This window comes from Amblyomma americanum, chromosome 1 (genome assembly GCF_052857255.1).
Source record: "Amblyomma americanum isolate KBUSLIRL-KWMA chromosome 1, ASM5285725v1, whole genome shotgun sequence".
NCBI classification, from domain to species: Eukaryota; Metazoa; Arthropoda; class Arachnida; order Ixodida; family Ixodidae; genus Amblyomma; species Amblyomma americanum.
The window spans coordinates 71041140-71067899 of NC_135497.1; the positions used below are offsets into that span (position 1 = coordinate 71041140).

The window sequence follows — 26760 nt, forward strand, 5'->3', positions numbered from 1 at the left end:
ATTACTTTTTGTAATTGTTCAGTTACTTTTGGGCTGCTAAACTGATCAAAGAAATCTGTTGCATTATAGATGAATTGCAATTTCAGATCTAACAGCCATACCACAGTGCATCAATAGTCAAATTAGTGGCATGCTAGCGAGGCAACTACTCCTGAAAGTGCGACCAAAAATGCTCAAATTGAACTTTTGCATAATTGCTGGCACAACTGTCCTGTGCACTGTAGCTGCGTGCATTGTAGCGAAGAAAGTTTTTTTTTATTCGAGAAGTGTGCCATGAGGCATAAGTTGAAAAAAAGGGAAGGGGGAAGTAATTCACGGGATTGAAAGTTAAAAGGAGTGAAGACCCGTTGCGCTGAGGTAGTCGCAGGGGTTGCTAATGAAACGATTGTACATAGTCCACTTCACGTAGTCACTTTCGCGGTTCCACCGCAGGCCTCCTGCCTGAGGACACGTTTTCTTATAACAGCCGTAGTTGGGCACTTTCACAACAAGTGCCGCACATCACAAATGTCCGGTGCAGCGCTACAGTGAGGGCACCTGTCAGGTGCTGGCAGATCTTTGGCATGCCACTGATGACGGAAAGGTGGTGTCAGAGCCGCCCCTGCGCGAATGCGGCGCACGGACACCTCCTCCTGCCGAGTAAGACTACGGCGGAGAGATTGCGAACACGGAGGAATTAGAGCGCGTGTTCGCTGGCGCAGGACTTCGGGATCGAAAACATAGGACAGGAACGGATCTGGATAGGATAGGATAGGATAGGATACTTGAATGTTATGTGGATCCTGGGCATGGCCGCGAATCCAGTGTATGCGCACAGGAGATGGATACTTTGCGCAGAGCACATGAATTGATTGTGAAATCTGGAATGTCCGTCGAACAGCCTTATGCTGTTTAAGAGTGGCGCGGGAGTCGGTGTAAATATGAACTGTATTGAATGTTGGAACGAGCGGAAGGGAAGCAATGGCATTATAAATGGCTTGAAGTTCCAATGCCAGGGGAGTGCACGTATCCGTGGTATACGTCGCGCGAGAGTTGGGATGCGGATGAGATGAACTGTACACAGCAGTAACTCCCGTCTCTGCAGTATGTGATGCATTCGTGTGCAACATGGACCCTTCAGGCAGGTACGCGGCTGATACCGACGGGGAAAAAGTGTGGCGATTGTCAGTGAGCTGGCAATATGACCATGGAGGAAGTGTCTTTAAACGATGAAGTTGGAGAGATTGTTCCGAGCTCTATTTGCCACCCGTTGGTCGATGCGTTCACTGAGTGCATTAAGTTGGGCGAACTCCTGTAGCACAGGTATGGGTGTTAAACGAGGCAGATATGTTATGGCGCGCATAGCCCCATGATTGATAGCTTCAAAGGAGTCCCACTCTCTGAGGGTGAGACGTTGAAATTGTGCCTGATATACTATGCGTGGCCGATGGATAGAGCGCACAAGTTGGCGGGCCGTATGAACACGTGCGCCATCAGAGCGCATAACTATGCTACAAATCAGACCTAGAGTAGCGTGAGCCGATTTACGGGTGGCTGTCAGCCACGGGGTGCTACGTCCTAGATGTATGGAGGAGAAGACCAACAATACGAACAGTTTCTACCTGAGGAATCAGAGAATTATGTACCGTAAAATTTAAAGGGGGAGCTTTCTGTTAGCCGGATTAATTTCCAATGTGAATGAAACATGATTTAGTAGGAGAGAGTGTTAGACCCAGAGGTGAGAGGGGAGATGTCAATAAATCCAGTGCGTGCTGAAGGACCGACTGATGAATAGACTCATCTCGATGACAGCACCACAAGGTATTATCATCGATATACGCAAGCACGCGGATAGAAGGGATGGTCTCTAGGGCTCGAAAAAGAGGAATTAAAGCCACATTAAATAATGTGGGGGCGAGAACGGAGCCCTGCGGCACTCCTCTATTGGAAGTGAAGTTACCAAAGCGCTTTTTGTGGACACACACATTGAAGGTTGGATTTGCTAAAAAATCGTGAATGGAGAGGAGGAACCGGTGAGGGAGACCAAGAGTTTGAAGGGAGGCAAGAATGGCAGAGTGAAGGATGTTATCATGTTCCTTTGTTATGTCTGTAGCCACTACAGTTCGTACAAGGTGACTCTGCGGAGAATAGTTAAGCACGTCAGCAGCCAAAGTAGCAAGGCCGTCCTGCGTTCCAATCATTGGGCGGAAGCCAATTTGGTAACAATCATGGTATTCCAGCCACCACGACAAGCGTGCGACTAGAATGTTTTCATAAAGCTTGCAGATGGTAGGCGTAAGGGAACTTGGACGAAGGGACGAGAGAGATACTCTCTGTCTGTCTGTTGCCAGGAAAAAAGGAAAGGAAAGTGCACAGGCCTGCCCACTGGCTCAAGCCGAGCCACAATCGGTACCACGTGCAGATAGTAGGAGGGTTGAATGATGGATGGGATATAAAGACAGGATAGTTAAAACGCGCTAAAGATAAGGCCGATCCCGGAGGCAGTGCAATACCGGGCGAACCGGTGGCGGAAGTGAAGCAACCCCTAAAAACCTTCCCCCACATTTCCAAAAATAAGTCCATTGGACCCGTAACAGATACTCTACGGGGTCCGGACAGAGAGAGAGAGAGAGATACTGATACTGAGAGAGAGATACGGAGAGAGATACTGGAGGCTGACCTGACTTGGTTATTGTAACCGCAATTGAATGCTTCCAGTCTCCTGGCATGAAGCCTGAAAGCCACACTTCGTTAAAAGTATCAAGTAGGGCTTTAAAAGCCCTCCCTTCCAAGTTACCAAATAAGGAGTTAGGTATGCGTTCGTGCCCGGGAGTAGTAGTAGTTTTTAAACGTTTAAATGGAGGCCAGCAGCTCTGCCATGGTGAGGTCAGAATTAATCCCATAGAAGGGCTCTGTTACCGATGCAAGGCGGAGACGTAGCGGTGCAGTCATGGTTTGGAAAAAATTGACGGGCCGCTTGTTGTGCAAATGTGTCCTAATCCACATTTAGCGCGAGGAGAATGCTCTCTGTGTAATCAGCATCCTGAGAAGGGCGCTCCATGGCGTGAAACACTCTCCAAACATGTCGATTGCCCTGCGTAGAGGACAGGCGGGCACACCATGCATCCCAGCATTGCCTGCCTAGCCGCTTTGCATAGCGCCGCGCCCATGCGGTAGCGCGGTGAAGAGTAGGAAGACCCGATGGGTCATCGGGGTGACGAGTAGCGTAAAGATCCGCCTGGCGACGAAGAGCCCGCAGATTCAAGATATGTATGTCCGGGTTTGGGTCGTCTTCATTTACAGTAGTGGTAATTGTGTGAGTTGCGAGAACAGCAGAGAGAGTAGACAGTGCTGAAGAGGGGTTGAATGTAGATAAATTATTATCTGCGCGTACACAGTCCCATGATGTTACTCGTACAGTGCGGCGTATTTTCCGTAGACGCATAGGCGTGAGGGAGATAAAAATAGGGCTGTGATCGCTACCCCAAGTATCAGAATCAACAGCCAAACGAGGGTTACCGGGGCCTAACCACCAAGTCAAATCAGGTGAATACGGACCACCTTGTGGGCGGTTAGAAGTATTTGAGTGGTTTAAATGTTGAAAGGAATGATCCGAAAAGCTCCCTAGAATGTGTGCACCCCTAGAGGAATCCGATGGGTAACCCCACGCAGTGTGTGCGCCGTTTAAGTCACCACCAACTAGAATAGGGATACCCGAGTTGGTAGAACATAGAAAACGAACCCATCCCAGATTGGGAGGTGCAGAGCCAGAACGACTATAAAAGAAACTAGGACAAGGGGTGTGCGTGCAGGTTTTACGAGAAGGGTGACAACCTCTTGACGTGTGTTGCACCACTGTGAAAGGTCGAGCGGTGTGTGCGGAACTGAACTGTGAATATAAATTGCAGACTTACCTGCGCTGAGGGAGGAGGCGGTGCACGGCGATCAGGGTTAGAGGGAGAATGGTATGCGCAGAAACCTGAAAGGCGTGGATGTGAATTATGCTCATGCAGTAGGAACGCCCATGCCTTCAGCATTCCGTCGCGAAGGCGGATGTTCACTTCAGAGGCATTATTAGCGAATCCTCGACAGTTCCTATGCACCACCATAGATGATGATGCGCTATCCATGATGAGGTCGAAGAGCTTCCATGATAAGGGATGTCACCTGCTTCATCAGCGCTAATATTTTATCCACTGTCGGGATAGTCACGGCTAACAGGAGGTCGGCACCTGATTGTGGCCCAGTGCTTACTCGAGGTGATTCCTCTGATGATTGTTCCCGAGTTATTAGAATTCTTCGAGAGGATTGAGAACGACCCTGTCCCCGGCGCTGGGTGAGATCGTCTAGTCGGCGGCGAGCCTCCGCGATTGCATTGTCTAAAACTGTGTCTTCATCTGTGGTATCCACATGTGGTGGATACACTGGACGTTTTGGCGTACCATTTGATTCGGGAAGCGAATGTCATGGTCCGGCGATTTACAGAGGGTACAAGGAACTGTTGGTTCATTCATGTCGGCCGCAGCTTCTGGATTAGGACAGGTATTTTGCATGTCCTTTGTGGCAGTGATGAAAAATACGACGAGGTTGGAAGGGCTGTGGTTTGACGATCGCACCGTAGTAGGTAAGGTACTTCGGGAGAGTCAACGAGCCTTGCAGGATGAGCAGGTATGAGCCCCGGCGCCCCATAGGCCGTGCTTGCAGTACTGCGTGAGTTTAGCAGCCGGAGAGTGTCACAGGACCAGTTGCAAAATATATATGCACCGGGACATGCTTGCTGTCATCCAGGGGGATCCGCGTAACTGCGCACATTTTCTGGACGTCCATCAAGGATGGCAAGTTTACCGTGATGGTGTTCGATGGGCAATGGACGACAAACCCGCAGTAGTTCGAAGAGCCAAGAGCGTGGTCAATTGTAACTTGAACATTCCGGGCAGGGATGGCAGTCATATCAATGCGCACTGTAGGCTTGATGGTAACGCGGAACGAGTTCGCAGCAGGCGGAAGAGAGCCTTGACTCACGGGAGGCATCTGCGGAGGAGGCTCAGACGCTGGTGACGGCCCCTGGTGGGAATACTGAACCGGCGCGGCGGGCACAGTTTCTTGAGGGAGTGTCACGGGCACAGCGGCGGTGGAGCAGTCCATGTCACAGGCCAAAGTCGTAGCATCGGAGGACGGGGCAGGCTGGAGGCAAGGAGGCGCTGACGATTGCGTGGACGTGGAGGCTGCGTCAGGTGGCAACACAGCGGGAATCCGCGCAGCTGTCGTCAGCAACGCAGAATCCATGCAGACGCGTAGCGCGGCCTCGCTCGGCAGCGCCGAGCTAAGCCTAGCTTGCCCCTGAGGGTTCCGGTTGGGTTTTCTCACTTGAGAATGCGCCCACATTGACGGGAATTTCTCCGCAGGGGCGTCGTCAGCATTCGGTCTCACGGAGGGCACTGTCCGACCCACGCCACACGCGAGAAGACAGCAAAAAGCGAAAACACAGAGCTAGAAGCAGACACGTGCCCTTCCGTGCGACCAAGGTTGCCAGCCAGCCAGTGAAGAAAGTTAAATCCAGTTGGTCTCTTATAACAAGTACTCTGCAACTGCCACAACAAATATAGTCTCTGTACCTGTTCTCCAGTACAAGCATAGATTCTAGAGCAGTGTACCTGCCTGACTATGTCATTGCCTTTGTGCGACAGGGCAGCGCTCGAGTGCTTTAGACAGGCGTGCTGACAGCTGCGCTTGATAGGATATGTGGTGGTGAACAGAGTTCAACACTTTGAAACTCTTCTTGCAGGCTGTAATGTCCAGACACGATGGAAAAGCCTGAGGGACACCTTTACAAAAAACACCGTGCCTGGAAAGATGGTGCACCAAGTGGTTCAGGTGCAAGCGATGCGAAACAGGCGCGGTGGCCATATTTCCCCCTGCTAATGTTTCTCAAAGACCAAGTGGATATTTGCATGTATGTTATCATTGCCTAATGCTCATCTTTCAAAATCATTTATTTTTCCTTTGGAGCCAAGTATAGTTTTACATGTGCGGGCAGGTGTCCAAGCACATGGCAAGTGAGACCGGCAGAATAATATTAATACTGACAATAAAAATTGATTTTGGGGGAAATGAAATGGCGCAGTACCTGTCTCATATATCGTTGGACACCTGAACTTCGCCGTAATGGAAAGGATAAAGGAGGGAGTGAAAGAAGAAAGGAAGAAAGGTACCGTAGTGGAGGGCTCCGGAATAATTTCGACGACCTGGGGATTTTTAACGTGAGATGACATCGCACAGCACACGGGTGCTTTAGCGTTTTGCCTCCATAAAAACGCAGCCGCCTGCAGCAGCAGGTAAAATATGCAAATTTTCAGTAGTAGTTCCAGAACCAGCAAGGCGAAAGTTTTGTTTTAGGTTGTGTGCTGAAGCAGCTTGGGTGCCTTTTTTTAGGCACAGTGAGAAAAGGTGGTTAAGGTGTCAGCCGAGATGTGTGACAAATGCTGTGCCATTTCCTTTCCTTAAAAAGCAACCAACCAACCGCGTGTCTGCCACAACGCCGTAAGCGCTAATGCATGCAGCCCACATCTTTCTCTCACCACCGCAACGCATTTCAACGAACGATTAACGGCGTACATGACCCAGGAAGCAAGCTATGCGCCCTTCTTTTCCTCAAATTCTAGAACGTTGTCAACGCCAACGCCAGTGAACACAATGAACGACGACAGCTTTCGCTTTGCATATCCTAGATACGCTGAGCTAATTCACATTCATTTTTTACATTCATTTTTAGATGCATTCTTCATACGTATTGTGTTGCGCGAGGGCTTGGCAGGGGTCAGCGAGCTGGAAATCTTTTGACCTCTGACGCACGGCTCACAGTTTTGTTGGACATGGCACCATGAGTCGATGCCAGCAGGCTGGATCACACATACACTGTGCCTCGGGCGCATTCTGCTTTCCTACCTACTTACATCACACCTACAGACATGACCACCGGCCAGAAATGCTCGCGCTTTCTTCCCCTAGTTTTGAAACAAGTCGACCGTGGCATCTTGATTTCCACACTAACACTTCTCGATTTCCACTGGGAGCACAAACACTCGAGTGCAATGGGGTCGTGTGGAGCTCATGGCGTGCAATGAATTAAAGTTTTTCTCTATTTCCGCATGCTGCTCAAATCGCTTTCGCACATGAGCCTATCACGTGCTCTACGCGCTTCCCTGGTTGACAGCAGCACGGTACATGGTACGCGCTAAAATAACTATACCGCTTGTGTTGCTCAGTGGAGGGCTGCGCGTTGCGCCGTGGCCTGTCAGATGACCTGGAAGACACAGCTGCGAAACTTCCAGTTGTCCAGCGGACAGACTTCCAAACTCCGCTCATGTCCGCGTGGTATGACGAACTGCAGAGTGAATACCAACGCCTCATTGTGCCTTCATCGCTCTCAGCAGCGGCTAGGCGTTGTCAGCGTCGCCAATATGCCCACCCTGAGATGGTACGCTTTGCAAGATGCCGCTACGTTATAGGTTCGTGGTCCCGCGACTAATAGCATGCTGTGGCGTCACAGGTTTCGACAGAGAGAGAGAAAGCACTTTATTTGTAGCCGTCAGAGAGTATGGGTGATCGGGTGAGACCCAGCACCCTCGTTCACCGTCTACCTCCCCCCTAGACGTCGACTGAAATCACTAGGCGTCCGGCGGCTGCCTGAGCTTGACCGATGAATTGTTTCTAGGCTTTTTCTTCCTGGCTATGGAGGGAGGATTCCCATGACTATTTGTTTCCATGTAGACCGTTTAGCGCTGTGCAAGCCCAGAGCATGTGATTTAGGGTCGCAATTCCTTCACAGTTTTATGCATTTGGAGAAGTGCACCTCAGGATGCCATTTGTGTACGTGATACGGGTTTGCGAAGGTACCCGTCTGCAGTTTCTGCCAGATTACTTCTTCCTTCTTTGTGATAAATCTATGGGGGGTTCTCCTGCCCACTCTATAGTGCTCTAGAAGTTCTGTATATGTGGTTCTGTATGTGTGGGGACCGGTGTGTGAGTCCTCAGGCGATCTCGTTGGCGATCTCGTTCCCTGTGAGTCCACTATGGGCGGGCACCCGTATTATGCTAATTAGGTCGTTGGGTGCGTTCTCCTTGGCTGCTTGCAGAATTTTGCCGGCCTCTTTGGACACCTTACCGTTGTCATACGCCTTGATTGCAGTTTTATAATATGTGATGATTATTTTGGTTAATGGGTTTCTGATTACGAGGGCAATCGCCGCCATTTCTGCCTCCTCTAGTGAAGTGTCTTACGCTACATCTCGAGATTAGCTCTCCTTTGTCGCTCACTATTACTGCAACGTAGTGCCCTTATGGGTACTCTGCTGCATCGGTGTACACTACCCTTTGTTTTTGGAGGAGGAGCTTTGGAGTGTTTGGACTCTACTTCTCCTGCGTTCCTCGTTGTGTATGGGGTGCATGTTTCTTGGTCTGGGGGTATTCATAGCTTGTTGGCAATTTCCTTGGGGATGGAGGTTATCCCTTCTCGCGATTCTTGCCTTTGGTAGCCCTATTTCCTAAGGATGTATCTGACCGTTTTAATGCCAGTTAGTCTGACATATTGTACCGTGAGTTTCGCTTCGTACGTTTCCTCTAGGGTGTTTGACACTCCTAGGTTGAGGATAGTCTCGGTTGATGTGCACGCTGTTAAGGCTAGGGCTGTTTTGACACCTTTCCTGATGAGGATGTCTACCTTGTCTCTCTCTGCTTTAGTTGTCTTCAAGTACGGGATAGCGTAGGTGATTCGGCTAATGATGAAAGTGGACAAGCCTAAGTAGGTTCGCCTCCTTCATCCCCGCGTTTTTGTTTGCTATCACCTTGAGAATCCTGCAAGATTGGATAGTCGTGTCTTCTAGTCTGTGTATTGTTTCGGTGTTCCTCCCATTTTCTTGTATCCACACACCCAGTATCCTGATATTGTCCACAATTAGGACCGGGGTGTTGTTTTCCAGGAGCTAGATATTGTCGTGCTGCTTGCCCATGATTAGCATCACCGATTGTTCCGGCGAGCATTTTAGCCCTATTGGTCTCGGATAGCTTTCCGTTTCCCAGATTGCCCTTTGTAGGGTGCCGTCTATTTGGCCATCGCTTCCCCCTCTGTCGACCCAAAGGGTGAGGCCGTCACCGTAGAGAGTGTCGCAGAGGCCCTCTAGCTTTCTGAGTCGTTCAGGCAGCCCGATCATTGAAATGTTAAAAAATGTAGGGGATATAGCACCGATCCCTGCGGTGTTCTCGTGTTGCCTAGCTTAATGTTTTCTCTTACTGCGCCCCTGATTTCTATCTTCACCGTTCGGTTCGTGAGGAACCTTTTAATATAGTTGTATAGCTTGATTTCTACATTTAATTGATTGAGGTGTGACAGGATCGTTTGGTGTTTGATGTTGTCAAACGCTTTGCTGACGTCTCCTCCCACTATGACTCTAGTGTCGCTAGTCTTCCTTTCCAATACTTTTTCTTTGAGTTGTAGCATGACGTCGTTTCTGGATAGGTGTCTGAATCCAACCATGTTGTCTGGGTACAGTACCTTACTTTCCAAGTATCCGTTGAGCCTATTCTGTATCACGTACTAAATTAGCTTCCCTAAACAGGAGCTTAACGATATTGGCCTAAGGTTCTCAAGTTTGAGTTCTTTTCCTCGTTTGGGGATGAGGACTAGATTTGCATTCTTCCACTCCCCAGGTATGTCCCCCGTTTCCAACACTATTGAATGAATGCTGTTAGTTGCTAAAGGGAGTCGTCATCGAGGTTTCTAAGCATCTTATTGTGGACCCCATCTCGGCCAGTCGCGGTTTTTCCGCTGAGATTGTTTAAGGCAGCTTGGACCTCTCTTATGGTTATTGGTTGCTCTAGCTCCTCGTTGTTTTCGCCGCTATAATCGGGGAATGTTTCGGTGTTTGTTTCCCCTATATGCCTCTTTTTTATCTGGTGATCATATCCTCCGGCGGCCCCTGGAGTTTGTGTTAGTCTTTCCATTTTTCTCCTGGTATCAGCATTGGTGTTGTCTGGGTCCAGGTGGTGTCTCAATAGTTTCCAGGTGGTGACGGAGCTTAATTGATCGTCTAGTCTATCGCAGATGTCGTTGCAGTGTTGTCTATTTAGTGTTTGGGCATGGCTCCCAATTTCTTTGCTGAGAGCTGCTATTTTCCTTCCCAGGTTACGGTTTCCCCTTTTTGGGCGAGCTCGGTTTCTGCCTCTTTTTTCATCTGCCACAGCTGTCTTATGTGGCTATCAACCCAGTCTTGTTCCTAATGTAATTCTATTTTCTCCTCAGCTTCTTTGCACGGCTACGTGATGCCATTGGTGCATTCAGGTTTGTCGGTGATCTCCCTGGAACCCCCTCCGTCGTCGCGGAAGGACTGCCAATTGATGGATTTGAGGGTTTTCCTCTCGCGTTTGATTTTGACTTTGTTTTTGTAAACGATCTCTATGATTCTGTGATCACTGCCTAGGTTCCCTTTCGTGTTGTGCCATGTAGCCTCAACGTCCACTCCGATCATGGCCAGGTCGGGGAAGGTGTCGTATGACACGCTGGTTTCCTTTCTGGTTGGTGCGAGTAGATTGTTAAGGAGTGTTAAATTGCACTTTATCATTTGGTCCCATATTTCCTTCCCCTTTATCTGGGAGTGGCTGTATCCCCATGCTTGGTGTGGCGCATTAAAATCCCCTACTATTAAGAGACGCTGCTGCCCTTCTTCCAGTGCTTGCGCTTTGACAAAGAGGTCCCTGAATCCACAGCCTTTCTTTAGTCTAGGAGAGCTGTAGACGCTCAGGACTTACCGGCTGCGTTATTTCCGCCTCTGCCGCATAATCTCTGTTAACCCGTAGTCAATCTGTGTGCAGCCTACCTCATGCTGCATGACGGAGATATTTCAGGGTATCAGTCTGAATGTATCGCGACCGGCCTGGGTACGTTTCTATCCGCTCAGTTTAACGTTTTTCCGACAGTCTTGCAGCGCGATGATGTCGGAACCACCGCGTCTCGCAAGGTAGGCTTGGGGAAGGTTTCTTTTTTTGTGAAGCCCCTACTGTTCCAATGCCATATTGTGTTTGCCTTAGTGTTGAGTCTGTCCATTATTCAACCGCAGAAGGATCTGTTTTTGTTGTTCTGCCTGTTGGTTCATTCCAGTTCCCATTGGGATAACTATTTGGCTGAGCGGGGCTGAGAGTTGGTCTGTCCTCTGCGCGTTACGCTGGGTAGGTATTACCACCTGTTGTACTACCTCTTTGAGTCGCTGCATGTCTACCTCTAGTCTGTCTACCGTGCTCTCGGCCTTCTCAAGGCCCCAGTCTTGTCTTTTTAACTCGCTTTTTCTTTGGCGGTGCAGACGCCTCTGTCTTGGTTTTGGACTACTTATCGTCCATGGCCTCCTGATGCGGCTCCGGTTGTCTGAGTTGAGCTTTGAGCTCAGTGTTCTCCCTTTGCAGGCCGATAACGTGATTACGGAGCTCCTTCACCTGAGCTTGTGCTTGCTCCTGGTAAAGCTTCCATTGCTCCTGTTGCTGTCTCATAATTTCGTGTTGTTGCTTCATTTGCTCTTTCAGCTTCCTCACTATGTCTGAGTCATGGGAATTGCCCGCTTCCCAGCCGACCTTTTTGGTGGGTGGTGCCTCTTGGTTCATGTGTGGGGTGGTGGTGGCCTGCTGCAGTACCATTGGGAAGGACGTGGACCGGTGTCGATCCTTGCTCGTGGCCCGCGTCTTGCTCTTATCCCGCCTGCTGCGATGTTCTGGTTGTTTCTTCTCCTCCAACTCCTGTTTCTGGACCTTCTCCCATTGTCGTTTTTTAACGATGTATGGGGTTCTGAAGATCTCCTGGCAGGTTTTGTTGCCGGTGGGGTGCGGCTGGCCGCACAGCTTGCAGGTGGGGTTGCAGTCGCGCCCCTCGGTGGGGTTGGGGATCCGCAAGCCCTGCACTTCTCCTCCTTGCTCTCGCATACGTCGGATCGGTGTCCCAGGTCTCCGCGCTTATAGCATACGTCGTACATTTTCTTGTAGAAGAAACAGTTCAAGATGGCACCAAAAGATTTGATTTTGCTCGGTACCTCCTTGGTGGTGAATGTGAGCATGATGGTCTTGCGCTGTCCTAGTCGTCTGATATCCAGCACCTTGGGGTTCTCCTCATGTTCTGATATCCCCTGCTTGATCTTTTGCAGTGAGGTGTTAATTCGAATTCCGTGGATGACTCCTCTCGAGATGTCGTCGGGTACTGCCTGGTGAACGGTAATCTCGTGCACTTTCCCTTCAATGTCCAGGTGTGTGAAGCGTAGGAGCTTGTCTTTTGCCTCTGTGCTGGGGGTGATGAAGACAAAAATTTCTTGCTTCTTGTTCTTGACGAGCTGGTGTGCCGTGTTCCATTCATTCTTCGCAGTTACATGTATGTCTTCGGTCAGGGTCAGTCCATCGTACTGTGTGAATACCATGCCTCATTTGGGGCGGAAAATGATTCTCCAACCTTCTCGGGAGGCATGACTTGGGTCGAGGCGATCGATTTCTCCGCTTGCTGTTTGCCGTCGCGCTTCGGTGATGGTGGTGGGGTGTCTATCGTTTTCTCGTCTTCGGAGGCGTGCTTGGCTTTCCGCGCCCATTTCTCCTCGAGGTTGCATCTGTTGAGTACTGTGATCCAATCCGTGTCGTCGAGCTCGCCCTTTTCGCCGCTGCGACCCTGCACGGCGATATTCATACCGCCTGTTGGCGGCCGCACAGCTGACGTGGCGGCACCGGGGGCCTCAGTAAGCCTTAGCCCTCGTTAGGCCCAGTGGCCGGCGTTTGAGTTAGCACATCGGCACCACGGCTGGCAGAATTTTGGCTCCAAAATGTGAAACATCCACTTACGGACAAAACGCTGGTGTCCACAGAGTCCTCTCAGCTTCCGATTTATGTTTTTAACCAGCTCTGGTTGATCTGATAACATTTGCCGCAGGAGGAGGAGGAGGAAAAACTTTATTTATATTTGATATTAAAATGTGTTCTTAGCGGTCGCGGGCTGTCTTGTTCATCTTGCGATGAGTTATTGCAGCCCGTCTTAACAGGGTTGGAGCCCCTGGTCCAGGGCTCCACTGAGGTATGCCGCCAGGTAGGCTCTCCGTACCAATCCGCGCTGGACGACCGGGTCCTCGCTGGAGAGCATCCCCTCCAACTGTTCCGCACTCGGGTTTTTGTTTCTTGCAGCTAGATCCTTGTTTTTCTGACACACCCACGTTATGTGCATTAACGTGGGTTTTTCTCCACACCAGGGACATTTGCTGCTGTATTGCGTGGGGTAGATTTTACTTAAGGTATTTAGATTGGGGAAAGTCCCCGTTTGCAGCAGCCTCCAGCCTACTGCATCTTGTTGGTGTAGGCTGTTATGAGGTGGCGGATATTTGAGTCGCGTTCCCCTGTGATAGTTTAGAATGTATGAGTAGCTCAGGGGTACCGGGTCTGCTGCTGGGTTCTCGAGGTCAGTTTGAGTGGAGGCTCGGTTTGTGTGCTCTCGAGCAATCCTATCTGCCTCTACGTTCCCGGCGATCCCGGTGTGTCCTGGTACCCACATGATTACGTGTTGCAGTTGTTGTTCCTCGGTTTGCGGCATTTTGGCCGATTTAACGATATGTACAGCTTTCCGTCCTATTTTCCCATTCATGTAATTTCGGCATGCTGCTTGCGAGCCTGTCAATATTGTTAGAGACCTTCGGATACGGTAGCCCTCCGCCGCCGCCAGGGCGATGGCAGCCTCTTCGGCTTCCTCGGCCGCACAGTCCTTGAATGATGCGCTGGCTATTTCCCTGTGTGCAGAGTTTATTGCCGTTGCTACCATTCTGTTTCTGATTTCTCGAGAATCTCTCGGGTACGCAGCCGCGTCTGTGTACAGTGTGTTTTCTTTTTCGGCTAGGATTTGTTGAACGTATTTTGCCCTAGCTTCCCTGCGTCCTTTATGCAGGTTTGGATCCATGTTTTCCGGTATCGGGGCTATCCTGAGTGTGTTGCGATATTCGTCAGGTATCCACTCTGTTCTTCTTGTTTCTTGCAGCGCACCTTCGTAGCCACACCTATTTAGGGGCGCTATCCCAGCTTTGGTTGGTTTTAGCCTTTGTAGCCGCGCCGCAAGTTGGGCTTCTCTCAGCTCTTCAAAGGTGTTATGCAAACCCAGGGCTAGGAGTTTCTCTGTTGAGGTTGCTTGCGGTAGGTGGAGCGCTAACTTATATGCTTTCCTTATTATTGTGTCTGCCTGAAGTATTTCTCCCTTAGTGCAGTTGTAGTATGCGAGGCTGTATGTTATTCTGCTTACAACGAGGCTTCTGACGAGTGTTAAAGTGTCATTTTCCCGCAGGCCGTGCCTCCTTCTGGAGACCCTGGTTATCATGCGCGCCACTTTCGTCGCCGAGGCTTTGATTAATTTTAGGGTGTGTGTGCATCTTTGGTTCGATTGGATCCACATTCCCAGTATTCTAATGATCGTTTTTTTCCGGAATCGGTTGTCCTTCTAGATAGACGTTTATCCTGAGTTCCTCCTCCTCCGGTACTGTGTGATTTTGTCTGCTTCTCCAGATTCTTAAGAGCTCTGATTTTTCTGTTGAGCAGGCAAGGCCTCTATCTCCGACATAGTTCTCTACGCATGTGGCTGCTTCCTGTAACTTTCCCTCTTTCTCACCGAGCGAGCCCTTCGTGACCCACACTGTGATGTCGTCGGCATATACTGCGTGTCGTACGCCTTCTACATTTTCCAACTGTTTTGCTAAGCCAATCATCGAGATGTTGAAGAGTATTGGGGATATTACTGATCCCTGCGGCGTTGCTTTATTGGGCGTGTGGAAACGCTCGGAGCGAATTTCACCCAGTCCTATCGTTGCTGTGCGGTTTGTTAGAAATGCCTTGACATACCCGTATATTTTCTTGCCACAATCCAAGTTGCTGAGGCCTGTTAGTATTGCCTTATGGCTGACGTTTTTAACGCCCCTTTAATGTCTAGCGCCATGATTACGTGCTCTCCTCGTCTCGGGACGTCGGTTAAAACCTCGTCTCTAATTTGGAGTAGTACGTCTTGCGTTGAAAACTTGCTTCTAAAGCCAAACATGCTATGTGGGTATAGTTCGTTGTCTTCCATATGGTCTTGTAGGCGTCTCGTTATTATCCTTTCATATAGTTTGCCAAGGCACGATGTAAGGGACATCGGTCTGAGATTTTCGACATGCAACTTTTTCCCTGGTTTTATGATCATTACTATCTCCGCGTGTTTCCAGTCACCCGGGACAGTCTCATTGTACTACAGCTTATTTAGGTATTCTGTTAATTCCTCGACCATCCCGTCGCTTAGGTTGCGGATGATTGCGTTATTGATTTTGTCTGCTCCCGCAGCCGTGTTTCTGGTCGAGCTTCTTATGGCCGCGTAGACTTCCTCCCTTGTTATTGGCCTGTCTAACTCATGATTTTCTTGTCCTTGGTAATGGCCCGTGTAGGCTGCTGGGTTGTCGTCTCCGAAACATTTATACTTGACTTGTTTTATGAGCTCCGAGGCCGGTCCCTGGAACTGATAGACCAGTCTATGTATGGCCTTGTTGTTTTCGCTTTTCGTTTTCGTTGGGTCCAGGAAAGCTTTCAGTATGTGCCATGTTTTGGATGTACTCAGTGTTCCGCTAAGGGAATTGCTGAACTGCTGCCAATTTGTTCAAGCCAACTGTTCCGCGTAGGCCTCCGCTTTCTTTGTTATTTTTGCTATTTTGATTTTGAGTTTCCTATTGCACCTCTGTCTTTTCCACCATTTGGTTAGGCCTCTGCGTGCTTCCCATAATTTGAGGAGCCTGGAGTCTACCTCGGGTGTCTGCTCTGTTCTGTCTATTTCTTTGGTGTATTTGCGTTGCTTCTCTTTGAGCATGCTCCCCCATGCCTCAATTGAGTCTATGCTCTCGCGCTGGCTCTCTTTGCATGCCTCTCTGAACGCGTTCCAGTCCGTAATTTTAGTGGTTCCAATTCGGCGTTGAAGTTTTGCCGATGTGATTTGCGTGCGAATAATATAGTGATCGCTCCCTAAATTTTCAAAGAGGTTTTTCCATGTCGCCCGTCCTATTCTTTTGACGTAGGTTAAGTCTGGGCAGGTGTCCATGCTGACGCTGTTCCCGGTTCTGGTGGGGGTGCTGGGGTCTGTCACTAGCTGACATCCCAATACCTCCGCCGCTTCCTTTATGTGTTTGCCCCTTTTTGTCAGATACCTTGTACCCCCAGCTTGGGTCCTTCGCATTGAAATCTCCCACCACAACTAGTTTGTTTCCTCGTGCTAGTCTGCTGACACCGTGAAAGGGTCCTTGAAATTTTGCAGTTTTCTGCTTCGGGGAGCTGTAGATGTTGACCACGAAGGTGCTGCTACCCTGCCTTTTCTTCTTTGGAATAATTTCGGTAATGACATGTTCCACGTCCGTGTCGGCTATGCTGTCGTGTGCTATAGCGACTAGGTGTTTGGCAATGAGTGTTGCTGTTTTGTTGCCCTCCGGGTTTACGTAGCATGTGTAGCCCTGGAGTGATGGTGTGATGTTTGTTTTTTGTAGCGCTACTACGTCGGGTGGTGTTAAATGCGTGTTTATATATTGTTGTAATAGCCCCTTCTTCTTCTTATACCCCCTCCAATTCCATTGCCAGATTTCTAAGATATCATTGTTTTGGCTGCGTTTGGTTGCGCCGGCCATGATTAATTTTCTAGGTTGCTCGTTTCCTGAATTGGGCGGCGGACGTTGAATTTGTCCTTGACGCCTTCCGATAGTTTTTGCTTGCGCTGGTTGCGGACTTCTGCCCCTATCATCTCTACGCGCTGTTCCATTGTTTGTAACTTCTGTCTTACTTCTGCCATAAATTTGAAATCACTGCAGAAAGACAGCACCGACGTGACACACGTCTGCTCGCCACGGCCCCCTAGCGGCCGTCCGCTTCGGTTCTCGGGGCTATTTCCAGAAATCTAGAGGCCTTCGCCACTAATGAAACGCAGTGAGCTTCACAGGTTTTTAAATTTTGCGGGATTACTTGCCCATTTCGAGGATATATGGCGCAGTCAGACGCCCGTAGATGCCGGGGCTTTCGCAGCACATTAAATAGTGACGACGTTGCAGCAACTGGCCTCTGAGGTGATGGTGCGCTATGTGCAGTTCCAACTACAGATGAGGTCAAACGTGTTTCAGATTCTGTGAAACTAGTATCGACTCCTCTACGGGATGGGCTACCGGTTAAATTGTATTCAGCGTCCTGAGACGTACTGGGTTCGCTTTTAAACTCCGTTCTGCGCCGATGCTTCCAGCGTTTGATCTCCCTGCCAATTTCCGAGCTTGACGAGTTTTCTATCCCCGAACGAGACACGGGCTCCCCTCGGCTGGAAAAGCGAAGGAGAATCACACTTATTAACGCTGATTAGAAGGTTTCTGAAACCATTGTGGTTCGGAGCTTGATGGGTGTGACAGCAACCCTTATCAGTAACCATGAGGCCTGCTCTCCGTGCGGGGAAGAGAAATTCACTGACTGTCGTTTCTGACTCGTGAAATTTTCTGCTGCACTCAAAGGCAGTTGGCAAGCGGTCTCCCTTGTTTTCTTGGAACAGTAAAAGGCGGATACATATTTAGCGCCCTTCTGGCCTCCATCACCTCGTTTGCACGGCGTACGAGGATAACCACAGACTGCGCCTAGAGGGGGTTATGTTACCTTCCCTTCCCCCATCATTCGTGAGGTAAGGCTGTCCCGTCTGATCCGTGCCGTCCGCACTGTGCTTAGTCTTACCACTGTGCCATCGTTAAAAACCCCGGCGTGCACGGCATTAAGCTCCCAGGCAGTATGGCAGTAAAGGCAATGGCTTTTGGGGATCAACATATATCACTTTATTCGAGAGGTGTCTCATGCGGGGCCTTCACATGTCGAAACGCCTCCTGTCTGGGGTGTTGCAAAGCGGTTCCGATCCTGCTCCCACCTCGCCAGCGTGGGATGCACACAACAGCCCAGCGAGCAATGTGGCGACGTCCATGGAGCCATTAATCGAATTTTCTATAGTAGGCTGGCGCTGCCCTCAACTTTAGCAAAAGCCAGTATTTCATAATTGGCCGGGCCGAAGTCCATCTACGGGCCGTTTCACAAGTTGCGACCAGAATCTAAAACTTCGGCGGTCCTTGATGACGCTGTTCAAGTACCACTCCTCCCTGCGTCAGCGTGGGCCTCTCCGTAGACGCGTGGCACGGCGCACCGCCGCTCGGTGCCCCGCACTGTCACCCCCGCGGGCTACAACTGTATCTATCTTTTCCTTTTCTGAAACTTTAAGATCGAGGCAGAGGCAGCATACGAGATACGGCTAACTACGAAGGCATGTACCAGCCGCAGGATATTCTGCTCTTTCATGCCATGTCTCCTGTCGGCAATCCGACATATGAGGCGCATCGTTTGTGTTGCGCCTTTCTCCGTCTTAGTTATTGCATCACTGGTATAGGCGTTGATTTGTACAATCATGCCAACATTCTGATTTTTTCAACATGAGGGATCTCCTCCCCTTGCGCTTGTAATTTGATGTTAGGGATCGTTCTATTTTGTCTTTCATGCAGCGGTCGATAAAAAAGAAGCCGAGACTTCTGCGGCGAGCATTGCAAGCCCCTCCGGCTTTCGGCCTCATTTATGGCCTTCTGTAGCGTACGTTCGATGTGCGCGTCGTTTCAACGGGTCATCTACATGATGATGTCGTTCGTGTGCATGCAGAAGTTCAAGCCAACCATCCCCTCCAGCTTCATCGGTAGCCGTATCATGGCCACGTTGAAGAGAATAGGGGAAAGTACCGAACCCTGCGGTGTCCCTATGCTGCCCAAGTGTACCTTGAGACTGACTGTCACCAAAGTGGATGCGCGCTATCCTGCCCGAAAAGAATGAATGAATGAGCAGTTTATTTAGAAAGAGAGGCTCAAGGCCGCTTGTTGGGGAAATGGATTGTTAAGGAAGAGAAAAGTAGGGGTCTATTGAACATGAAGGGACACCATGATTGGTCTAGCCACGCTTTACACTGCTTTGTAGAGGCCACTTATGTTATCATATTTGCCAATATCTTCCCAGATGCCATTCGTTCCGGCTATGCTCAATGCACGAAATTCCTCGCCATCGGTTGGAAACCCATGCTTGGCGACAACGTCGTCGCGTCCCTTGCGGAACTCTGAACAATGCCAAACTAGGTGGTACAGGTCAGCACTGCACGTACAGCCACAGTACAGTACGGGCATTTCACAACGTCAGTATTGCCCCCCTGCCGCAGCGAGGGCCGGTAAGCCACTTACGGATGATATTTGGCGGGTCGGCGGCTTCGACGATGATCCTATTAATGCAGATCTGCTCATGCCATGTGAGAGCAGCTGAGGTATCAAGGTAACCCGGTGGCGTAACGGCCGTAAGTCGTGCGCGGCTCCTCTGTTTGGCGCGCTGTAGCCTGCACGTTAGGACAGCCAAGTTGTTGGACATATCAGCAGGGTGGTCGGTAACGGCAGGGTATTTCAGCTGAGGAGGGAACGTGACACTCTCCCGAGCCGCGTTGGGAGCGGACTGGTTCCCGTCGTCATCGCCCGCGTCCAGGGATCCACGCGAGGCGATGCACACGTTGCGTGTTGAGAGGGTTCGTATTATCGAACCAATCTGCTGTGCAATTGGGTGGGTCGAGAATGGTTTGTGGAGCTCGCGTACAGCTTCATGTGAATCAGAGAGTATTCGGATTTTGCGCGACATGTCAGTTTGTAGCAATTGATTGCCGACCAGAACATTTTGCACCTGCAGTAGAGCGCCATATATAACGGGCCGCTCCCCTTCCGTTATGCACCCACCGGGTGCAGCAATAGTACGGCAGCCGTTGAAATTGATCTTCTCACGGCTGCGCCATGCCATTGATATGGCGCTGTCTTTAATGGGTGCATCTACGTATATGTCCTCCTCATCTCGTTCTCTATCACCGCCTGTGTGTCGAGCTAGGTGGAGCTGAGCTGCCGTTTGTGCTTTGGGTGGAGCCGTACGTCTCTAGCGACCGAAATGGGGACAAAGCCAGGGCGGAGCCGGCCGGCCGTCATAATCAAACGGTGAAAATAGTTGGCGGTCCCAGCTTTCCAAAACGTGTCCCTGTTTCGTGCAAGCTCTGCGTGTTTCGTGCCGAGTTACAGCTTCCTTAATGATTTCGTGCACAGGAGAAAGGACCACCGCTTGCTCTAGAGCCGTGATGCGCGTAAGTCATGGTAGACCTGTCATGGTGCGCAACGGGGCCCTGTGCAGACGAGCTAGGTCTTCGCGGATTTCCGTGGTCAGTGCGTAGAAGGGGGCGCCGTAGATAACCTTGTCAATTGCTACCGCACGAAGCAACGTCTGTCAAGCCTCCTGCCTTGCACCAGCGTACTTGTTTGACATACGAGCGATGAGGTGTAGGGTGCTCTTCCAGGTACTCTTGAGGCGTTTGATCCAAGTAAGAGGACGGTTATAGCTGCTGACGGGCACACCGAGAAGCTTGAGTGATCCATTATGAGATATGAGCACCTGGCCTGCCATGAGAAGATGCAACTGCTGGGACGGGTTAGTACCAGTCCTGCCATCAATGCTAAAACATTCAGTCTTGTCAGGTGCCAGTTCAAGGCCCAGCTCTGTTAGTGAGGTCTCCAGGATAAGCAACGCTGCCTGCAGCTCGGCTTGCATGTGGTCGACGGACTCAATATCACTGGCCTCGACCCACACTGTTACGTCGTCCGCTGTCACAAAATTCGGCGCATGTCCGAAAAAAACCGGCGCTGCGCCTGAGCAATCGCGCCCGCGCGCGGTAAAGTAAAACAAAAAAAACAGCCGGGAAGAACCCCCGGAGCGCACGGTGCTTTTCACTCAGCTCGCCGTCGGGCGCCAAAGTAAATATAGAAACGCGCGGCGTCGATTCTTCTCGAATGTTGGAGAAGTTTTTGCTCGTTGTCGACGGAAGGGGGGTAATCTTGTGCGCACCAAAGTGATTCCCTCCCCACCTTCGCTCCAGCGTCGATGATTCAGCGTGCCGCGAATGACCTAGATTGTTCTAGAAGGTGGTTTCCGCTCTCGACCAATAGGGTCGCGCGCCCGGCGCAAGAAGAAGGAGTTTGTGCAGATGAAGCTGCGTGTATGTGGAGGAGGAGGAGGAGGAAAACTTTTATTTCTATTTACAGTTAGAGGTCGATGGGGCGAGCCGGAAGGGCCCGTCCCTTACAAACACTAGGAGGGAGCCCTAGTCCGGGATCCCTGTAGCTTCCGCAGCGGCTCGGGCTCTAGCTACCAATGCCTGTTGGGCATGGAGTTCGGAGCAGCCGCGCAGGGCAGCTTCCCAGGCCTCTCGAGTGGGGTGGAGGTGGGGTGGGTAGGCAGGATTGGAAGGGCATGCCCACACCATTTGGTAGGTGTCCGAAAACTCCTCCTCACAGTGTGGGCACGCGCCCGAGAAAGAAGAATTGAAGTGCTTAAGTACTGCCGGGCACAGTACAGTATTGGTATAGAGGCGGAGAAGCCAGCGCTCCTCCACCCTGGTGAGGCCTTTACAGGGAGGGGGATAGAGACCATGAAAATTTTGATAAAGAGAGGTGATCCCTTTAAAGGTGATGGCCGGATTGAAATTGAATTCCGGATCAGGCTGCGGATGAGGCGACGCCCGGTGAGTAAGCGCGCGGGCGGCAGCGTCGGCTGCCTCGTTCCCCTCAAGACCCGCATGAGCCGGAGCCCACACGATGGTACGATGGGTCGGAAACCCTGTGTAATCGCATGCGTGGAGAATTTTGAAAGCACGGTCTGGAATGTACCCTTGCTCAATATTGCGGCAGGCGCCCCTGGAGTCCGTAATAATGACTCGGGACTCTGGATCTGCGGCGGCCAGTGCAATGGCGATCTCTTCCGCAAATGTAATGTTTGGGGCACGGAAAGTAAGGCCCTGAACTGTAGTGTTTTGGTGGATGACGGCCGCTGTGTACCAACCCCCATGGTGCGGGCCGGCCGCATCCACATAGAAGACACCTGGCTTGTGGCCATATTGTTGAGAAATAGCCTCCGCCCGCGCGAGACGGCGACCATCATGGGTGTCTGCAGTCATGTTCTTCGGAAGGGGTCGCACCTGGAGTGCAAAGCGCCAGGCTTCATGCGTGTATGTGCGCGCCTGCCCTGGCGCTAAGAACAAACAGGCGCTGACCGCGCCTATAAATGAGGGGCTGCAACCGCTATCTGTTAGCCCGAGCCGCTGTTTATGCTTCCGAGAAGCGCGCCCGCTCGACTCCCGGAAGAACACCACTCGACCAGCCAAGGACCAGCGAGGCAACATGCGCCAGCCTGCGGATCGGCCCGTCGTGCTCCTCAGGTTATCGGACTGTCGCAGTGCCCGGTAAACAAATTGTGTTTTGTTTATTTGTCTCTCTGTGTGTTAGTGCACTTTAAGTGCTGGTATTTTGTTAAATTGTAATCTCTCTCCATTGTTACTTTGCACGAGTTGCATTGTATTTGTGAATCTCTTTGTATGAATCTTTGTACGAGTGATTGTGGAATGTCTGTATCGTCTCTTCGCTGTATAAACTTTGTTTTGTTCTGTGAACCTTTGGCTCCGACCCATTCTCTGGCTTGCGACCGGCGAAAGATGGGCACAAAATGACCAACCCCCTTGTCACTTGGTAGCTGGTCTCCGCCTGAGCTTGCCACGCTGAGTCGAGGGCATCTCCTCTGTGACCGAGACCACTACCTCCACACGCTCTAAGGGTGTCTGGGAACGCACGTAAAAGTGCGCGAATTGGTGACATATTCTGGCGTCCACGACACGACCCTTAGTGCTTTATAAGCGCAGAGAACGGAGAAAGAGTCGGAAGGAGTTTACAAAGAGGTCGTAAACAAGTGTTAAGCAGCAGAGCGGTATTGTGAGGTGCCGCGCTGAAGTGGTTATTGAGGTTCACCGTGTAGAGGTAGTGTTTGTCTTGATAAGTTCAGTACCCGAAAATGAGCTTGAAGGAGCTAGCTGAGATTGCCACCCAGATGGGGATGTCCGGTGCTGAACTACGGAAATGGGTGAACGAGGAGAGAGAGAGAGAAGGCTGAAAAGGAGAGAAAGAGGGCTCGAGAAGAAGCCGAACAGGAGATAGAGAGGGTTGCAAAAGAAAGACAGGAGGCTCGAGAAGAAGCTGAGAAAGAAAAAAAGAGAGAATTCGAATGCGAAAAACAACTGCTTGCCGTGAAGCTTGAGCTCCAACGTGCTGCGAACCATTCAGCGGAAGTCCGTAGCACTAGAGAAGAAGGCAGCGGCATGCGGATAGATGCCAGCAGATTACTTCCCAGATTTGACGAAAAAAGGGACGATCTCGACGCGTTTCTCAGGCGATTCGAAGGGATCGCGGGAAGTCATAATTGGTCAGAAAGTGAATGTGCTACAGTTCTTAGCCCATGTCTCAGCGGGGAAGCTCTAAGCGTATTCGGGCGAATTTCTCCAGATGATGCTGCAAGCTACAGCAAGTTAAAGGCCGCCGTGCTTAAGCGATTCCGACTCACCACTGAGGGATTCCGAGATAAATTCAGAACAGGGAAGCCCTCAGATGGCGAAACGGCAACCCAGTATGCGGCATGATTAAGCCACTACTTTTATCGGTGGATAGAACTTTCAAAGATTGCACAGGAATACAGTGAACTTCGCGAGCTACTGATCAAGGAACAGTTCCTGAGTAGTTGTCACCCGAGCTTGTCGCTGTACCTGAAGGAAAGAAAAGCCAAGACACTCTCCGAAATGCTAGATCTTGCCGACCAGTTTCTTGAAGCTCAAGGAGGAGTGAATCTGGCCAAGATTAAGAATACGAATTCTGAGAGCACGGGGAAAACCGACAGCCGTGATGCCCGATTTAGCCCAAAGGCTCCACCAAAGTGCTACCTCTGCAACAAGTCAGGCCACTACGCGCCTAATTGCCGCAACAGCGCTACGAACAGTAGCCCAATAGCTTGTTTTAAGTGCGGCCAGAGGGGGCACAGGGTCGCTGCTTGTCCGAACTCAAGCAAACCCATTCCCCACGTATCGTGCGTACGAGCCTCCTCAGATGACCACCTGGAGGAAGATGAAAATGGCTTAGTAGAACTGAAGAACGGCAAGAAGGTACCAGTCTTTAACGCCGTTGCGAACGCGCTCCGGAAGCCAAAATGAACAGAATGTGTCCGGAAATGTAAGGTAGGAGAAAAAACAATTACAGTGTTGCGAGACACGGGAAGCAGCGCTGTACTAATAAGACAAAAATTAGTGAGAGGTAAGGATCTCACTGGAACGAAGAGCCTTGTGGGGCTAGTGGACGGCGCATTTCAGAGTTTGCCGGAGGCTGAAGTACATGTGCAGACTCCCTGCTACAGCGGGAAACTAACTGCACTGTGCATGGAGCGCCCCATATACGACCTCATATTGGGCAACATAAAGGGGGCTAAATTTCCAAAGGGCCCAGAAAGTAGCCACGAGACGGAGAAGTTCGAATCCTGCTCGTCGGAACATCGCAGTGATCGCCAAGCTAAAAAATGGCGAAGGAAGCGCGAACGTGCTAGCTCAAGCAAAGGAGCAGTGAGGCAGACAGTCAACCACGAAGAACGGAAGGGTCCCGCGGATGAACATTCCGAGGAAGAAAAACGTTTCCGCAGGAAGGGACGGGCACTGCAGCAGAAAGCTGTGCGAAGCCGAAAGAAAGGCCGCGGAATGGTCACGTGGAAGCAGCGAAACGCGAAAGGACAGCCCAAGAGGACAATGTGTCTGAAACTCCGGCTAGGTTCAGCTTAGCGCAGGCGGTGGACATGTTCATTGTGCTGTTGTACACATTACTTCAGATGCATTTCGATCGCACAGGAAAATTCCGGAATGTGACCAAGCGTGCATTCACACCGGTCAATATTCTGTGTCCGTGTGTTTTGACGCAGGTGCCCTGGAATCCATCGATTGCCTTGTTTGTGTGTGCAAACCTAAGCGCACAATTCCTTTCCGAGTCAGCACATTCATCTACATGGTTCAGGTGGGGCGAAACAGAAGCCCAGTTTGACCGGGAAAAAGACCCGCAAGTCGAAGAGACTCTTGGGAATTGTGGAGGTCCTCACGCGCACATTACGAAAGCGCAAGTAGGAAATGTATCTGGAAGTACAAGCGCAGGCATGCCTCGAACTTGAATGCCCCCTGTTTGTGTTGAGTTAATGTGTTGCGAGTTGCGGTATGTGTTGAAGTACATTGTGACTATTGTCAAGTGCCATGTATGTAAGAACATGATTGAATGTATGTATTCTGGTGTCCGCAAAATAGATTGTGAGAGCAACCGTGTGCGTACGAATTTTGTGTTTTGTGAATATTGTTGCACAGTATTCTTAAAGGAAGGGGCAGTGTCACAAAATTCGGCGTATGTTCGAAAAAAACCGGCGCTGTGCCAAAGCAATCGCGCCCGCGCGCGGTAAAGTAAAACAAAAAAACAGCGGGAAAGAACCCCCCGGAGCGCACGGTGCTTTTCACTCAGCTCGCCGTCGGGGCGCCAAAGTAAATAGAGACACGAGCGGCTTCGCTTCTCGAATGTTGGAGAAGTCTTTGCTCGTTGTCGACGGAAGGGGGTAATCTTGTGCGCATCAAAGTGATTCCCTCCCCCCTTCGCTCCGGCGCCAATGACTCAGCGTGCCGCGAATGACCTAGAAGGTGGTTTCCCCGCTCGACCAATGGGGTCGCGCGCCCGGCACAAGAAGGAGAAGGAGTTTGTGCAGATGAAGCTGCGTGTACGTGCGCGCCTGCCCTGACGCGAAGAACAAACAGACGCGGACCGCGCCTATAAATGAGGAGCTGCAACCGCTGTCTGTTAGCCCGAGCCGTCGTTCAAACTTCCGAGAAGCGCGCCCGTTCGACTCCCGAGAGAACACCACTCGCCCTGCCTTGACCAGCGAGACAACGTGTGCCAGTCTGCGGATCGGCCCGTCTTGACTTCAGCCCCGCAAAGATGACATTTTGATCGACGTTGTCAGAAGCTTCTCTCATGTCGACCGCGAGGATTTAATCAGGCACGAGGTGTCAGGAAGATCGTTTAATCACTCGCTGAAGCAGCAACAAGCAATGTTGTGTACTCAAATTGGGACGAAGGCCAGTTTGAGCAGAGTGGTACCAAGTTGTAGCGTATTCCAGGTAATATTGAATCCTATTGTTGATTAGTCGCTCAATCAACTTGCAGACGGTTGAAGTGAGAGCATTTGGTCTGAGGCTGGAAATGATAGAAGGATCGTTTCCAGGCTTTGGTACGGGGTTAACCAAATGAAATTGGCAGTGTAGTTGTATATGCGTTCCCCGATGTTTAGAAGAGCCAGATTTTCGCGAGCTACATCTGGCCGATTGGTACTCGCTCAGTCGAATTGCAAAGTCAGTCTTTCGCCGCTCCGTTTCGCTGGGCGTTTCTTCTTCATATTCGTCCCTGGACGTGTATTCACTCTCTTCCCCTCTCCACTCAACACGGCGCATGCGCACAACTGTTGCAGCTCGGTTACTCTGGCTCGCGGTGCCGCCGGCAGCAGCAGCTGCTCCGCACCACGTGACCAACCGGCTCAAGGCCACGACGCCGCGACAGAGCTCAAGGGGTGACACGCTGAAGATCGCTACAATATGATTTTGAGGAAATGCGCGCCGCAGCGGCGGAACACCTGTGGCTCGGTGCGTGGCGCATGCGCAGTACAGACTAGTGACACTTGCGCATTCTTTCGCTACAAAAATAATTAAATTGCGGCTCGCGTTATCGGACGCTGTCCAGCCCTTTCGCTTTTCTTTGTACAGAATGTGCAGTG

General features: G+C 50.8%; 1 pseudogene; it reads left to right on the plus strand.

Moving 5' to 3' along the window:
* The first annotated feature begins 23245 nt into the window (after positions 1–23245).
* Positions 23246–24742, plus strand: LOC144104425 (uncharacterized; annotated as a pseudogene).
* The last annotated feature ends 2018 nt before the right edge of the window (positions 24743–26760 follow it).